Here is an 18,307-nt window from a genome sequence, read left to right as displayed (position 1 = left end):
GTTTGTACAACTGTTTACCTATAATTACGCCGAACAGCACATTTACTTGGTACGTTTCGCAATCAGAAAGTTTATGTGGTTTCGTCGTACCGAAATGAGACAATTGATTTCTCCTATACAGCGTGCTTTACCTGCATCGCGGGCAGGCAATACAGGAAAATTACTTAAAGGAGCAAAAAAAAAATTAAGGTTATTCTATTAGGTTGCAGAGTACGCTCTAAGAAATCGGCGCAGGTGGGCTTGACGACAACGCCCCAGAACGACGATTCAGCGTGCTTAAATGTGCGAATTTGGCGAATAACGAGGCCCAGCATGCGATTAAAGTAAAAGCTTGGATCTGCGATGGGACAACTGCGTAAGGCGTGCGTGTGCGCCGTTGTCCCAGCGCAGATCCTAGTTTTTGCTTTAATCGCATGCTGGGTCTCGTCATTCGCCTAATTCACACATTTAAGCACGCTGAATCGTCGTTCTCGGGTGTTGTCGTCAAGCCCACCTGCGCCGATTTCTTGGAGTGTAGGTAGGATTTAGTTAAAAAAAACATCTCCCAGTCTAAAGAAAGTATACAGATATATCAGGAATCGCGCAAGGCGTTTTTGCGAAAAAGAAGGACAAGATAAAGGGCCAAGATTTATGACGGAAACAAAGACCCAAAAGCAAGAGAAAGCTATTGGCGAATGTTTTCTCGTCTCACAAGAAACGAGCATTTTAATAAAGGCAAATGTATAATGAAAACAACTGTTTTGATACCACTGGGTTTGAGAGAAGTTTTATTTCTGAGCGTCTAATCACCAAAACCACCGTGAACTTATCAAGCCGAGGCTTGCTAAGAGAGATTTTACGATATATGGATACCAATTTTCGGTAGAGAAACCATAAAAAGCTCAAGACAGATAACTACAAACAGCTTATAACACAATCTCCCGCATTGTAAACATTGCTGCTTTTGGCAAAAAAAGTCCCCGTCATGTAAAACCACGAACTACTACTGTGAGAATTTCGCAGATGTGGAATCAATCCCGGTTGAAAAACTACTCATAACCGATATTGTCAGGCTACAAAGCGTCGGGCTCATTATGTTCAATCAAACGTAACTATACAACGAAGGTTGTTTAGTTGCCCCTTGATTATCCTCATCGTGGGTCAAAATCTCGATCGTTCAGATGCTTTTTGTTCATTTGCAACATAAAAGAAACCGACGAGGCTGAGCATACAACCGCCGACCTCGGAAAAAGGTGCACGACGCATTAGCCTCTAAGTTTCCGCTGCGGGTAGCCGAGAGATCTGCTCCACATCTACCAATGCTGCGTGCTTTCTGTGCCATTTTTTCATTCCCATTTCCAAGCACGGCGTTTTCATTCCGCATGAGGTACAAGCATATACTCAATTGTTCACGTAGTGCAAACACCGCCACAGCCGATGGGATCAATTTTTTTTTTTACTTTCAGATTAGTTCCACACCCGAAACCAATTTTACCGCAAAAGTCTCCGAATTTTCCGCAAAGAAAAAAAATTGTCGCTCCAGCTCAGGCTTCAACATGCAAGGCCGAAGACGAGGCTGAACGACAGGACCTGAAAGTGGGTGCCTGCTACCAGGTAGCATCGAATATCCCAACGAGAGAAGGGGGTGCAGACCCCGAGGCTACGCCTGCCGCACACAAGGACGACTCAGAAGCTGAAGTCCAAACAGACAACGAAAACCCTGGAGATTTCAAGGATGAGAGAGAGAAGGCAGAGCCACCACCGTGCGATATCGAGTGTATCTTCCTTTCAGACAAAGTGAAGAGCAAACGCTTACTGGAAGTAATGAAAAGCCGACGAACTCTAGCCAACGGAGGATTGCGACACGTTGTACCCAGGCCTGAATCTGAGGTGTTCCGTCTCAGCGAAGTTAGGATAGCCGAGAAACCTTGGCGTGTTACGTCTGCCCCATGCGAGGAGGCAGCAAGGCCCTGTGGAGAACCATCATAACCGTACAATGAGCTGACAAGAAGCAGGAAAACGATCTCGTTAGGAGAGGAAAAACAAACGGAAGGCAAGAACGAAGCCGGCATGAGAACACCACTAGACTCCCTGCGCAACAGCTACCATTTCACCAAAATATTAGGACTTGCAAGACATCGAATTCGCCACAATAACTGCAAGGCTAAAGGACTGCAACCTTCTGAGGCAGCTGGACCCACAGTCTGGTTGTCGTCGGCATTACATTGTCGGCCCTTGGCTGTCGTGAGATCTGCTCGACGGCGCAAGCACCGGTGGAAACGAAAGATGGGATAGCATTCCCCGACCGCGTCGCAAGGATTGACCTTATGGACAGAAAAAACAAAATGTTGGGATTACAGATTTATTGTGCACCCATCGATTATCTCGGGCGCGGGAGGATGTTAAATCTCCAGCTGGGTATGCACCATTCATCATAATCATCATGAAAGCACCCCTGTCATTAAATCTTTCGTCCCCGCTAAGGGAAGCCATGGCCCAGGTCTGCCTTGCGTCGTTCTTCCGTAACAGGGGGTTCAAGGGATAAAAGAGGGGAAAGGCGAGGAGGAGGAGATAGGTGGGGGAACGTGGGCACTCATGAGCCTTTTCTGTCACACTAAATGCGTTCGTATGAACATGTGTCATTCAAAAAACGGAGAAAGGTTTGAGCCGCCTTCTGTGTATTTGGCGGAGGGGACCGATGTCCTAGGATTGTCTTTACCGTGAACGGACGGTCGTGCAATCGGCTGAGTTTGGTGAACAATGATGTTACTATCCGGTGAATATTTGGGGCTATAGGCTCCGTGCAGTCAAGTTTGCCGAGCGGGCGTAGCGCCATCTACCGCGCCTCCGCGCAACACTGGGTAGGCCGAGCCGCACCATCCTGGCCGGCCGCCCGCTTTAGGCACTATTCAAGTCTATCAAGGCGTCTATCAAGTGGTTAGGTGCGCTTAAGTGGCTCAAGTTTGCGGAATACGCTGCAACGGCGACAGGATAGAGTGTTATCGACCGAGAGGCTTTAAAAAGAAACAAAGCACAGAAGGAAAGCTACTGCCTTCGCTGCCCTGAATCGTCCGAGTTAGGAAGGCTGGTCACAGCCTCACAGGCGGCACAATTCCGTGAAATTTTTAGAAAATACAATGGCGATGACTAACAAACAGATTACATGCTGCTGTCAAAGTATAGTATATCGGTTTGCCAGCTGTTAATACTCGTGAGCTTACAATAAATTTCCCCTCTTAGCGAATACCGCGCGCATTGGCAGTATTTGCACGAAGGTTGGTTTTTCTGCTTTGTGCATGTGTCTTCCGCGGCGTTTATAATGAAAATTCATGCGGCACGTAACACTCAGCTTTCGTTTTAACGGGGCTCACAACAGCAACTTCAGAGAACAATAAAAAATAAACGGAGTTTATGTTGATTCTAATATTTAGAGGCCCTGCTTACCCCGTAAAAAGGAAGAGGTAGTCTTGCAGCGAAACCCGTGTACATTGTGAATGTATTCACGGAAAAGGCGACGGAAGGCACAGAGGTTGTAGGCTTTCGCTCCTGAGGCGATAATTGACTTCGTGCACGGAGCAAGGATACGTGCTCCTCCGTGTTCTCGGGGTGGGACGAACTGGCACCAGCGGAAACGAACTGTCAGGGGCGAGGAGCAAGACGCATTCTGGGAATGTTTGGCAATAATTCAAGCCGTGAAATTGAAAATCGTCGTCAGGTTCATTTCCCGGCCGCAGCGGCCGCTTTTCTGATATAGGCGAAAAGCGAAAACGCCCGCGTGTTCGAGATTCTGGCCACGTGAAAGATGTCCAGGTGGTCAAAATTAATCCCGATCCCTCCACTACGGCGCGCCTCATCGCCTGTCTGGTGTCGGCGAGTCGAACCGCACAATCAATCGAAAATCTCCGCCATTTGGTGCGCAGTTCTCTATGATTCCCACCGGCATGATCCACACTGGAGCCCGCGTATTTAAGGTAGTTATACTTGCTTTGAACTCAATGCTACTAGCACGTAGCGCAGCGTACACACCGCACTAACAATCGATCCTGTGAGACGGGCGCCGTACTCGCGAAACCACGGCTGTCCGATTTCAAGTATGCGAACAAAACGGCTTCTTCTCAATGTTGTGAACAGCTAATTAATTTGTGCTTTCTAGTGGAAACACAAATTCACTGAAAAAACTATGTGGAAACGTGAAAACGTGCGCACAAAAGGCTCCACCTGCATTCTGGCTATGCATGGCAAAGTCAATGTAACTTGCCCTCCTCCTCCGTAAGCGTAGTCAACAGTTCAGTCCTTCAGTCTATTCCTAGCCCGGTGCGGTGGAATTACTGTAGTATGTTTTAATTAATATAAAACTCAAAAATTGCGTATACTACATTTGATCCGGTGCCGCCAAGCAGGAGCGCAACCGAAACCCGAGCACGCTGGCGAGCGGTGGCCGACCCAGTGTTTTTCTTATTCCCCGATGGCGGCGCTGGGTGTCTCGGCTCAGTGTCGCCATCTGTTCACTGCACGGCGCCTATGAGAACTTCTGGATAATCTAAGATGAAGTTTTCTTTCTGCCGTAAACTATTGGGGCACACTTTACGACTGGTTCTTGCTACGACTCTGTTACAAAAACCTTTTTGCGTCTTTGAGAGCGTATGCGATATGTAAAATGCATACTTGCAAGAAAATAGAGTTACGAACCGGTGCACAATACCAGCGCCACTGATCTCAGGAACTAGGTCAAAGATATACCAGCTTTAATGTTTGTTGGTAGTTCACACTAACAATTCGTTTTCATGAGCGAAGCGTTGTGAAAAAACACGATGTAATCCGGGCCCTCTACGGATATCACTCATACCCTTGATAACCACACTGGTCAAAATTATTACGAAAAAACTTCGACTACTGCTTGGTATGTTTGGAATCAGTAGTAAGGCGTTTATTGCCCCCAGCTCACAAAATAGTACCCTAATTGACCATTCTTCAAAGAACTTTCCGATTGCGTTATCCGACAAGTTTCATGCGCAGTAGTTTCGCAGAAGGGGTGTTTTCGCAACTGGATGGCGAGCACGTGCACCAATTTGAGGTCATAAATTGCTGACTCCCTCGCACGTAGCAAGCAGCTAAGTAAGATCATTTGTCCCACGTTTAACTTTTAAGTGCAGGTTCGCGCAGAGAGGCAGCACCTGGGCCACAAAATAAGAGCATTCGAAGGTAGAGAAACGGCTGTCTGCGTAGTGCGGATCGGGAGATTAAGCAACACCACAAACAAAAAAGGGCAACGCGCCGCTACGCAACAATGGAGGCGAAGGAAGTGGAGGCGCCTTGCCACACGCAGTAAAACCCGTTTAACTTCATCGTATTGAAGATAGAAAGAAAAACTTTTGCGCCGGGACTCGCTCATTTCAGCATGCGAAACCACAGCCTCCCGCCAGTCTGCTGTATTTCGTAGTTGCCGACAATGTGCAATACTTTCATAGCATAAACATGTGTTACGATATCTTGGAGACCGCCTCCGGCTGCAGTGCAGCTGTGCACCCGGGAATGAGTAAGAAAACGGTGAAAGTGTGTTGCCGAAACCGCCCCCATACGGGGGCCGTATGCCAAAGGCTCTTCGTTTGTAGACCGCCATCTGTCGTCTCCCATAAGTTGTCGCTAAGGCGAAATCAGTGGGTCTCTCGGAGTTTTTTGGTTATCTTGAGGTTTGTGAGATGACACCCGGTCAGGAAGTGACGCGGAAGTTAGCGGGTGTGGTAAGCACAGTGGTTGGCACTCCCAGTAGACGCGGTGTGCTGAAAAGGGGGTGAGGTAGTCAGGTTTGTTAGCAAGTGGGACGTGACAGGATCCATGTATATCAGTGGAAAAAATGAGTACGGATTGTTTGAGCTTGTAACAGAGATGTGTCACGGGGATAGCCCAATGATAACCCAGTGAATGATAGCCCAGTACTGGTACTTTAAACTCGTACACGTTCATTTGTTTTGAAGGTGTTTTATCGGCCAAACCTAGCCATATCTAACCAAATCTAGCCGAATCTGCCCACTTGGATGCAGCCATATCCGCAATGTCTGTGAGTGCTTTAGCACTGCGATGGCGCAGCTGAACCCGTTGGGCGTGCGGCCAAACGGCAACACGGATAAAAAATAGGGTGCACGTTTTCACACCAAAAGACGCCACCATGCTCCTACTTCTGTCGCGTAATAGGTCATATATACAAGTAAACGGCGGAGTTCTCGTTTACACAGCGTGGGCTTATTACGACGAAAGTAACGTCGTGAATATGATATGTCTTGCCCCCACTGTAGAACTACCAGCGGCCAGCCCTTGTTCTAAGCCAAGGACCTACCTTTAACAAACAGGACTCCATGATCGTAAATTGCAAGGTCTGTAATCATTTCTGCTTACATCTCGCGTTACCTGAAGCCATCACTACAAGCTCAATTTTTCTATTACATCATGTGTTTACGATATAAAAAAAGATTTGCTTACCTTGGCTGTTGTGATGTATTGCGTCATCTCTGCAAAATAAAAGAGAGAAAAAGAAATTTGAGCACTACAAGTATATTACAAGTATTTTATGGCCCAGTGCTAATCCTATGACCCTTTATTACAGCATTTTATAGATTGACCAAAACTAAGAATAAACTTCATAGACAAATCATAGGAGGTGTACGTGCGCCCGGCATGCTGCACAAATCACATCAAACAGTGGATAACGCGAAGCGTGGGAGCTTCTGTTGGTCTACGAAAAACGACCAGACGTTCGCCGACGATAGCAGCTAGGAGAGTGAGGAGAAGTTTGACGAAAAGGCTCACGATAAATGTGGCGAATGTATTTTAGTTGACACGGGGAAGCGTCTGGGGTGAGTCGAAAACGACGCACACCACAGACAGCCAGTAGCAAAAAAACGCGAGGGCTGGAATACCTCGTCTAGGCTATCGCATTGAGATGTTCGTGTTTCGTATAAAACAAACCTGTCCTGTTTACCGGAAAACACAACAGCAAGCAAAACAAATTTACTACAACGGTTTTCTCCGGAATCACATGCAAAAACGCCATAACTATAGCGACTGCTTCTAACAAAAAGGAAAGCCAAGCATAGGTCGCTACATTTCTGACGAAGAAACTAAAAAGTGTCCAGAAACACAAACTGCGCACCGCGAACAACATGCACCTTCTGTTAACATTAGTATCCCTTTCGCAGGAAAACATTACAAAATAGCCGTAAATTGCAAAGCCCACATACTCGTACGCTTTACTAAAACAATACAAGAACAGAGACTTGCACGGAAGTCACGCTGACTCGAAACATCCGGTTCCCCCGTACGTGACTAACCGGTAGCGCAACTTTACGACCATCAAGGGGAAAGCCACCCCAGCTTTCTTGGAAGCCAGCAAGAATCAGAAGAAAATAAAACTAGAAGCATAAGAAGACAGGTTGAAGAGGAAAGAGAGAGGTTGGAAAAAGCAGTTGGCCAACAGCTACCAAAAGACTGTTCTCTTTATACCTTTTAACACGTTCCCTCACGTGCAGTTTTAAGTCACCTGCGCGACCGTCCCGTCCAAAGAGACCCATTTTACGCGTTCGCTTGCATTGTTTAGTTTCATTGCAGAATAAAAGACAAAAGCGCAATGCGTTTGAGTATAGACATTCCTTGGGGAAAGGACGGGCGCCGTTGCTTCGTCACCGGACGGAAAAAGAAGTCAGGAACGGCAGCGAAAACATGTCGCTTCGAGAGCGGCGAGTCACAAACACGTCTACTCGTGCTCCTTCTAGACAAAGAAGCCACTGAGACAAAGATAAACGTACAAAACAGGAAGCAAAAAATGGGAAGAATAAGCGAACAGGCTGCAGGCACAAACACACCGCGAACGCCGTCGCGCGCTTTTTTTGTTTGCCAGCAGTCGTGGAAGAGACGACAGAAACCAACCATCTTCTATTTAAAAATAATAAATACGAAAAAGCGCAAAGGCTGAGAAAAACGCTGATCGGGGGTCGGTGTATTTAGGACAAAAGGGCAACGATTCCCGTTTCTCTTCTCAAGCAGGCCGTGAAGAAGAACAACGAAAACAGGAAGAAGGAATAAAAAGCCGTAACCTTTGGAACGAAAATTCGGAATAGCAAAAGAGGAGCTGCAGCCCAAAAGCAGGAGGACGATCGGACGGTTTCCCCATAAAAAGGGCGGCCGAGAGGAATACGGCCTCCCCTGGGACTGTCCCCAAGTGTAAAGAACGAGCCGGCCACGTGATTTTTGCGCGGCGGTGAAGAATCGAAAGCTAAATAGCGCGCGCCTAAACGCGGCTTGAGAGAGTGAAATATTTTTTTCTGCTCTGTGCTCCTCTCATCTACGGCTTCTTTCTGTTTCGGCCTTTTTTAAGGGCCGAGGAATGAGGCCTTTTTTTTTAAGAAATAAGGAAATTCGAGATACGCCGGCCAAGCCATGCGGTGCTCAAAATGGTGCCAGCAGCCGCAGGAGCTCAGAGACGCAGCGAGAAACTTGCTAGCCGGCCAAGCGAGAAAAAGTGTGGAGAGGGTAAGAGTAGAGAGACAGGAAAGCGAGTGAGGGAGAGAATGGAAAAAAAATTCGGGAAGAAAAAGATTCGAGATAAAGCGAAAAGAAGAGTGGATGGTGCGAAAGGAAGACAGCTTGATTTTTCGCCACCGATACGGCTGGGAGGTCACAAGTAGTGCACGAAATGCTAAAAGGTAGCTTTTCAGGTCAGAAGAAGAGGGAATGTATTGCGAGCACTGCAGGGAAAGCCACATAAAACAAAAGGCGGCCCGATGGAAATGTAATTCGAGGCTGGTTGCTCGTATCTGGAACCGAATCGACCCTGTCCCGCGGGAATGTCACGGCGCTACCGGTGAGGTCATGCAGGGAGAGTCCTGCTTCCGGCGCTTTCTGTTTTCTTTTTTTTTAATCGCTCACCCTTTCTTTCTGAGTGGCAATCGAAGCCTAAAAGAAGGTTTGGTGACGCTGCCGCTTTTTAGTTGGCATCTTTGTAAACTGATTTACTTGTATTTGCTTCATACCCCGTCGCACACAGGACCTGTGGAATGTGCCGATGTTTGCGGTCGTCGGTAGCCACCATCTTCTGCCGTTGTATTCTCAGGGTTCCTTACTTGGTAAGATGAAGCGTTAGCGTTGAAATTTAGCCAGCTCAACGAGATGGCTCGACCTTAAACGGAAGACATTACAAATGGTTTAGTATATGGTAGCTTGGAGGCAGAAATTGTCAGCATGTCAGCTCAGAAAAATTACTAAAATAAAAAAAACTATTCATCGGGATCATTTCAGTATGCTTGCGCGCTTTGAATGCAAAAGCAGTACAGCTTCAACTGGCAATACGCTTCCTAGCTTCTTCATCCTGTGGGCCCTTCTTTCCTTCCCTTTGCCGTCCTCATTGGCCACCGAACCCCGGGCCGTTTCGAACTCTCTACTAAGAAATTTCGATTCTGTCTTATGATACCTTAATAAAACTGGCACGACACCCGCGATGTAGAAGTACAGTACTGACAAAGAATTCATAATGCATTAGCACTTGAAGCACGTAAGCAGACTTAGGTTCAACGAGGTGCATTGCTTCATCCAGGCAGCCAATAAAAAATTGGCCGCGTATCTGCTCCTTTCGTTGCAAATGTCATCAAAAGACGAGTCTTTATCGACTTTTGTCAAGTAAATGCCTCCCTTCGCTTTCCCGCTCACCTCTCATGCTCCTCTTGCGTCGCGCTCCTCCCAAGGTAAAGACGTCAAAGGTTTGCTTAAATCATTTTAAATTTCCCGCGTTCCACTGCTCTAAACCGCGTGTCCTGATGCCAACGCTGCCGTACGGCGAAGACGCGCGTAAATTGAGGCGCCCTACTTCAACGTTTATAGAACCGCGTTTCTCTACTCCACGTGCGTTGCAAGCAGAGCGTGGAATCTATCTAGTGGAACCTTTGGTAACTGTTGCCGGTTGATTTCTTAAATTCCGCCAGAAGCTGTAGTGGCGCGGGCGAGAGCAGGCGACGGCAGAGGGATTTTTTTCTGCAGTTGATGGAGTATTTAATCTCGCACAAATAGAACAGGTACAATTTTTTTTAAAGGAACGCTGCAAATATCACTTCTGTATAACTTTATTGCCTTATATTTGCGTAATATCTTGTTGTTCTTCACCAATATTGACAAGTATGAACATTACACCGGACTTAGACGGGCACATTTAGCTGTGACTATATAAGACGATTGCGCAGGCCTTGTTTTATTTTGGCCGGGTCGCTGAATCGGGTCACAGACAGACAGACTGACAGACATACAGACAGACCAAAATTTCTGGGTTGAAGTGGCCCAAGAAGGGCTATCGTCTTTAATAAATGTTCTGGGCTATGGAGGGCAACCCGGCTGCAGTGCGACGGAAAACCAAAACTTGTGCAGTTGTTTCAGAAGCAGCCAGAGATCACCATACGAGGAAGTCGGGAGGTGGAGTGCGGGAAGCGGCACAACAGAGATCTACAGAAACAGATATTTTGGGGATTTCGCTTTATTTTAGCCCGTTTCCACACTGTTTTTTTTTTTCTTTCTTTGGCTTCGCCAAGGAGGTCACTGGAGGGTAGCTTTATGGCATTTTCCTTTTTTTCCTTCTAGTTGGCGAAGACGAACATCAGCTTTCTGCCAAATATTTTATTCCCTGTCGAGTGGATTACCGGGTAATTTTGCAGCGTTTTGGCAGGTTTCGCGATTTGAAGGGCTTCCATGAGGGACGTTTTAGGAGGCCCACGGTTTGATTGGGGGAATGGACCTTTTCCGCAACCTTCCACTGCGCATGCGCTTGCAGGCGCCGCCATTACTTTTTTGGTGGCTCGCTGTTATCCGATTTCCGCTTCTTACAAATGCGGTGGGCACGACCGGTGTTAACTTCAAACAGTGTAAGATTGGAATTCGGTGGTCACTGCCTAATCGCCAAGTCACTGCGCGGCCAAATACATATCGACACCGGGAAATGTGCTAAACCTCGCTAACAGCGCACACAAAGGACAACGTCAGCGCAAGCAGTTAAGAAACCGCAGCGAGATGTACGCGTAAAGCAGCTGGATCAAGCTTGACCAAGGGCCCGACGGACATATTTTGTGGTTTCTACCCGTCATAGCTAAATACACCGCCCGTGTTAGACACAGCCTATAGACCTTTTTATTTTCTTCGTCCTGGGAGCTTCCATTTCGTCAGTGGGCTGTGCCAGCGGGCCTACAATTGGCGCAGTCGACAGGAAGATGAAGGTGCGCATGCGCAACACAGCCCAGAACATGCTCTGATCTTAAATAAAGATTAACGAATGAAAACGTTTATATTTTGGTCATGGGATGCGTGGCCTCACCACCCTCCTTCAACATTACGAGGGAGTTTCCGCCCCCCACCCCCTTCCCGGAATTTGGTGACGCTGTCATGCACGGCGACCAAGACAACTACGTGCGCCTGAAACTACCCTAGGATAGGGACGTGTTCCTTTGCATCCTATTTCTACCTTTCCAGTGATTTTAGGAGGTCCGTTGCATTTGTATTGCCTTTTGTAGGTGGCCAGTTGACGCGGCCAATGAATGAAATCTGTGACTTCCTTGAGCGTGTCCCGTCTAGAAACGATAACTCAATCGGAGACCAAAGCCTGACGACTCCTAGATAACTGGTGCAAACTCGCGGCACGTGAACATATTTAGCAGGCACGCTGTCAACCAGCCACGCTTGTGCGGCTCTTCCGAACCACCCCGCGCGCGAAAGGAATAAGCCCTCGTATTTACCGACAGCGCCGTAAAATGAGTTTAGTATTTTGAGCCTGGTCAGGGATTAGCGCCTCTTTGCACGCGCCGCTGCTTGCACAGGTGCTACGGCATCAATGTGTTTGTTTGTGTGTGTGTGTTTCTGGCTGCGCCCCAACATTACTCTAACCATTCATCAATACCTTTGCTATCTTATTTGGCCCAGTGACTTCGACTATCGCCTGTCCAAAGATTCGTTAATACTTATTTTTCACCAGCTGGGTGCCTTCCTGGCCTGGGCGTTGTGCGAGATAACACGAGGAGAGAGCTTATACGAACGAACGAACGAACGAACGAACGAACGAACGAATGAATGAATGAATGAATGAATGAATGAATGAATGAATGAATGAATGTGAGTAAAATATACCACCGCACATGGTTACAATGATTAAGGTCAATATAATGAATCTATTTAATGTGATTGCTCGATTCTTTGTTGGTCATGACTCATGACAACATCGAAAGGTGTGGCTGCATTTTATTGCTTCTTAAAAGAGAAAACAACACTTCCTTCTTCTCTCTTTCCCTGTAAGCAAGTGAGAACGAGTATTCGAGAAAGTCGAAGCGAACGCACTGGGAAGATCGGGCAGGTGAAATGCCTCTACGGGATGCTTTTTTGTGTATATTTGATGTGTGAGCTTTCTTGCTTGTGTAAAACTTGCGAAACAAAACCAAACCCGGAGAAAACACAGAGCACACAAGTGCTGTCTTTTGCCATTCACGACACGCCGAGAGGCCGGTTGTTAAGGAGGCATGAACGACGCTTTCAGCGCCGCCTACCGGGGCAATAACACCAGTAGGCTGACAATGCTTTTGCCTATGGAGGACACTTCCCAATAGCATCCAAGACAAGGATGAGAGCGCGTGATGCGAGCGGGTTCACGCCGAGTTTGTTCACTTCTGCTGGAAGCCCTTTCGGAGCCTAAGGCTGGCTCTACAAAATAACAGGGAAGAGGTGGTTACCAGTGATGTGCGCCTACACGCTTTGATGGAGAACTGTCGCTGGTTCCGGCGTGCCTAAATAATAGGCTTTCAAACGCGCTTGAGTTCAGATCTCCCGCACGGCTTGCACAAAAAAATTGTGACCGCGTTTGTTTGAAGTTTCTTTCTCTTGTGATCGTAGTACTCTGTGCTGCCGGAACGGAACGCTTTCGGATATGTTTCTACGGGTTAGCCTGGAAATCGCACAGCAAGCGTTTAACGCATGTGAAACAACATCAACTTGCACCCTCTTTTTTACAAATGTAATTAAAAAGGGATTAGCATTTCTGGCTCTTGATCTCACGTCGTCGGTCGCTTCAGTCGGTGTACGTGAATAGTGGGAGCTGGCATCCATTTTTTTTTTTTAAATTATGACTGAATTAGGACATTACTTTTTTCTAGTATCCTTATTATTGTACACTCACATATGTCATTACTTTTTCAATCCACGTCTGACGTGTATGTATTTAAGCGTTTATAAAATATAGAAGAGACCCTGCCGATTCTGCTAACTGCAACGTCCGAAGCAGAACTCGAGCCAAAGCGTAAACAGTTTAGATGAATGCCCTTCGATGCACTTTACACATATCATTGGAGCAAGTGAGGCATATGCTGCAACGAGCAGTGCAATGCGTCCCCCTTTATAGATTTCATGCAGGATTTTACCAACAAATTCGTAATTAGGAATTTGAGCAATAATCAAACTAGCGCCATTTTTATCGCCAGGCCGTTTTGCATTGAAATTATTTTGAGACATTGCCAAGCACGACACAACAAAGTATCTTTTTTGCGTTCCTTCTAGCACATTCGGAGCAGGCGTATCTTAATAATATCTCCATAATTAGGAAATGATGATAGCGATAATGCTAGATGTAGGCCTTAAATCTCAGTTGTCGAAACAAAAAAACGTTACGCGTCAGTATTTGGAGATGCACTGCATGCAGCAATGACAAAAATGAATAACAAGAACAACCGCGTGTGGAAAGGATTACTAGTCCAAATTTCTTTTTGCGCGGTACCGTACATTGTAAAACATAATTACCTCGTTGTGGCGCCATATTTCGAGCGTACGACATAGTTAGGCGCTCTTAAAAACCAGTACAGCTATACGCCTCTCCTACAGAAACTGCACGTGTTAAGCAAACACCCACTCCAGTCGAATGCGAACTGGTACACACAAAGCATTCCCGCATTCTTTCAAGAGTCACCACTTCATTGTTTATTAAAAAGATATGAAAGCGGCGCTGTCACGCTATCCAATGATCTCCCTTCAATCCACGTCATGCCTTAAGTCGACTGAACGAAACAGCGCAGCGGAACAGGTAAAAGGGGGGAGGAGCACGTTTCGGTGAAATGGCAGAGATTGATAGTCACACAAAAATAACAACCCCCTATTGCGAATTTTTGGGGAGTGGAAGCTCAGGCCGTACCTCTTCCAAGAAAGGCGCTTCGAAGGAGAGGAAACTCGAAGCAGTAGTAAGGATTTCAAAATGCACGAAACATGAAGCGCCAGTACATTGTAAGATGACACACTTCACATTTTTCACGTTTGGGAGAAACTCTTCACCACTGAGAGATGCTATGAAATATCCAGAGCATTACACCCTTCGAAGAATAAAAAAAAACATAGACCCATGCATGCAGTCTTTGACAAGTCTTTGTGGCACAAAGCTGCAAGCACGATTGGTCGCAAAATCTTACGAAAATACTTTATTTCGAGGAGTCAGAAGCCTTGTTCGCCACGAAAGTTTGTAGTTCGTTTTCTAACATTATCTTTGCTTTTTCTTCAAGTACTAATTCAGTCTATTCAGCGGAAACTCGCTGCATTAAAAACAATCCTAGCAGCAGTGTAAAGCACAGTGGGTGACAAATTTCAGGAGGTGACTGTACAGGTTCTAGCTGCACTGATTTTAGGGGCTCGGGATATCGGTGTCTCCTGTCGTCGTGATCGTTTCATGTAGTCACCGGGGCACTCGTTTTCCAACGCATCGCGCTACAACGTTTCAGCTCCGTGGGCAGAAACGCCAAGGCGAGAATAAGGCACTTATACACTACATGCTTCACCCCTGCCCAGGTTTAACGTTTGTGGAGATGGCCCGGGATTTCTTTTAATATCGAGAGCAGCAGCTGGTAGAGACTGGATTAAGACACTCTGCAAGCTTTTATACGTTCGCGGTTGCTTCAACTTCAGAAAGCAACGAGAAAAGCCTTCGCGCCATGCTTTACCTGACTTCCTCGAGTGATTACGGTCAAGCTGTCTGTGGCCAATATCCAGTACAAAGCGTAGACTAACAACTTTAAGGGTATAAAATATCGTAAAAAGATAAAATACCTCCTAGGGCTACCATACTTTGATACACGAACAACTATATTGCCTTAAAAAAATGTATTCCAAGCTGGACATTTGTGTCCGGAGGTGAAGCCAAATTAAAGGATAAGCTTGGTCTTTGGAAGCTGGCATTCCCCAATCGTGGGTGCACTTGGAGCGTGGCCATCCACGAAGGCAGAATGGTTACAGACCCACGTTTACCGCTCTGCGCCCCCTCCGATTCTTTCCAAGTTGTGTATTATCCTCGCCACGCACGGCGTCTCCCGCCCTCCTCACCGACATTGCGCCATGCCGCGCGGCCTTCGGCGGCTAGCTGTGCGGCGCACAAGAGCCTGCGCCACAATTGTCGTAGTGCGCTATAATAAAACCTCAGTGTCTGTAACCACCAACCATGTGTGTCCTCAGTCTCTGACGCAGAGATAACGCCACTGTCCTTACAATTCAACATAACAAATCAATGTTGTTTACTCCAACATAGCAAATCCCTCTAGAGCCCCAGCTTCGCTGTACTTCCCTCTTGACAGAGTATACAAGCTCTGTACCACACGGTATGGGAATGCCAAGTTAACCCCCACATCGACCCTATCCCAAACTCCTGCCGAGAGCAGTGGGAGAGAGAACTCGCTAGCTCCTACCCCAGCAGACAGCTGCAGCTGACCGGACGGGCGAAGATGACGCGTTGCTCCAATGGTGCCCTGGACTAAGGGCTCCACCCACAAGAATTTTCGAAACAATAAAAGCTGCACTCCTCCTTCTCCTGCGCTTTAGCAGCGTAGCTGTTGTAGGTCGAGCCTTTATGTAACTGTGCTGAAGAGCGTGCGTTACGCAGCGGTAGGAGCAGGTACCCAGACCCCCCGGCGGCCTTGAAGAGAACTATTAACAGGCCCACCGATAGAGGGCGCAGTGGTGTCGCAGGACCGGGTTCCTGTCCCGCCTTCTAGGGGAGGTAGCCGCCCGCTGCTGACGTTTAGCTGGCGATTCCTCTGCGGGAACCGTAGAATTTTTGCGGCACCGCACTGCCGTTCGAACCGACGCAAGAGAACCACAGCTTCCAAGTTTCAGCCGATTTCAATCTGGGTGGAACTGAGTTTGATTTGCTCGAACGTATTATCCCATACATATAGTATCCGTCCTCAGTACCACAATAAATCATAAAGATTTCGGTTGGGAAACCCAATTTGTTGGCTGGACCACGCAACTCGCTGCAACGCATAGCTCCATATCAAGTTTGACACCATACTAGGTCTTTCAGCCTCATCCGGAATCTCAAACATACCTGCGCGTATAAACAATGCCACCGTGCAAAATGCAGCCGCAGCGGACGGGAAAATGACCCGCTACATAGCAGAGCACCTTAGCCGCTGTGCGACCTTGGCAGGATTTCTGGTTTCTGCATTGACCCTTCTGAAAAGACGGCTTTTAGCAGAGCCCCTGAATTAACTGATATGCAACCATGACAGGCTTTAACGTGCACCGTTATGAGCACAGTGTCACAGAAACGCCGGTGTCGTCGGGGACGTTGACCGTAAGTAAAAAATTGGCGGGAGCAAGAAATCCCGTAGCGCCACCTTGCGGCGCCACACTTAAGCATTCGGGATCGTAAGGCGTTGTCCCTACAGATCGCGTGCAAGCAGGAGCAGAAAGTTACCACTCCTCGTAGACACCACTAAAGGGTACGATGACGTCAGCGCTAAGGTGTAATACGCCGTAGTGCGCGCTCGTTCTTGATACAACTGTGGAGGATGCCCTGTGATATATTTGTTCTGTTGCGGGCGTTCTACGGACTCCTCCTCAACGCCGAGTACGATAGCGCTATCGTATTCCATGCCTAAGGGCAAAATTTGAGCGTCCTCTGTATTTTAACGGCGAAACTGTTCTTGGTCTAGGCTCTTATGGGAAGAAACGTGGTAACGTGGTCGCAGCGATGTAGAGAGGGCATAGCCTTGCGAGGAGGAGAGCAAGCGCCACTTGAACCAGACACTTATATAGGTAAAACGTTGTTAAGCTACTAAATCTGGTGGCACTATTTATACTCGTGCACATTGTTGAGCAAAAAGAAAACATTAAACCTATTTAATGCAAGAGATGAATACATAAGCGATATTTGCAGTTTTAATTTAATTAAAAATACACGGCTGTTTGATTTTTGCGATAGCAAGTAAAAAATACGCCGTGAAAAAACAAAAAGCTCTCGCGGCGCCCCTTCGTGGCAGTGTTTCAAGTTCAAAATAAAAAAAAGGCTCTGGTAGATGGCGCGAGCAGTGAAACACGGCAAAAATGAACTGGCGTGCACTGGAATCGATATGCTTGTTTTGAGAAGTTTATGAAACTTAAGCCTCGCGATAAGGGAACGCCAGGTAGCCCCCCCTGTGTACAGCAGCGTTCGCGACCTTCAGCCACGGAGGGTGGGCTAATTTTTTTTAATCTGCATTGAACCCATACCCAAAAGCAAGCTCGAACTAGACCATTTTACCGGCTATGTTACCAGGACGTGTTTTAGTTTACGTTGATGCCCTAGCGAAACCAAAGCTGGCAGCAACCAGGCATCGCTCGAATATGTTTGTGTGTTTGTGCTCACAACAATCTGGCCTACACAGGACGCCTATCGTACCCTGAGTGAATTTACAAGACCCTTCAGAGAAGCACTGTTGCAAAAAAAAAAAAAAAAAAAAATGGCGGCACCGCACAAATTATACGTTTCTGGAGTATTCTAGATCCAGGCCCTAGAGAGACGAGTCGGGCTTGGCTGGTGTTTTACAGTGAAGCTGCTAGCCTCTCGTTGGTCGGAAAATTTTGTGTCGTAAACAAAAAAAAAATATTGGTCGCCATGCCGCCCCGAGAAAATAAAAGCGCAGAAAAGCTGTTACAGACCACCGCAAATGGTGGTGGAGGAGGGTATGAAATGTTTCTCCCCGTCTCGGCGGGCTTGTTGGTCGCATTCGGCTACTGTCACTAGATAAGGGCACACAGATTGTCACTCCACTCTTTTCTCCTGTTGTTCCGTGCCGCCACCCTGATCATTGGCCAGTTCGCATAACGTGACATTGGTTTACACTACCACAGTGCATGGGCGCGGCCATTTTATTGTTGATGCATTTTGGTGGGTGAACTCTGGTAGGCTTACCTTGGCCTCCCTTCTCTGTGGCTTCGCGCGACTGCCGTCGTTCCGAATGCCAATCAAAGAAACAGCGTGTAACAAACAGCCTTTCAGCATCATAAGCGTGTCCAAAGAGGCGGC

At 47.2% G+C, this 18,307-nt stretch overlaps 1 long non-coding RNA gene across 1 annotated transcript in view; it reads right to left on the bottom strand.

The window, feature by feature from the left end:
* Window positions 1-6,450: 6,450 nt before the first annotated feature.
* LOC144180414 (uncharacterized) overlaps window positions 6,451-18,307 on the bottom strand; it is a 185,567-nt gene continuing 173,710 nt past the window's right edge. The window contains exon 3 of the long non-coding RNA XR_013324408.1: window positions 6,451-6,485. This is a non-coding gene — a long non-coding RNA (uncharacterized LOC144180414). The remainder of the gene's footprint in view (window positions 6,486-18,307) is intronic.

The sequence above is a fragment of the Haemaphysalis longicornis genome, unplaced genomic scaffold, assembly GCF_048455015.1.
Source record: "Haemaphysalis longicornis isolate Haplotype H1 unplaced genomic scaffold, Haemaphysalis longicornis Haplotype H1 scaffold_4, whole genome shotgun sequence".
NCBI classification, from domain to species: Eukaryota; Metazoa; Arthropoda; class Arachnida; order Ixodida; family Ixodidae; genus Haemaphysalis; species Haemaphysalis longicornis.
Note: the sequence above shows the minus strand (reverse complement) of the source record. Positions and strands in the feature narration are given on the sequence as shown.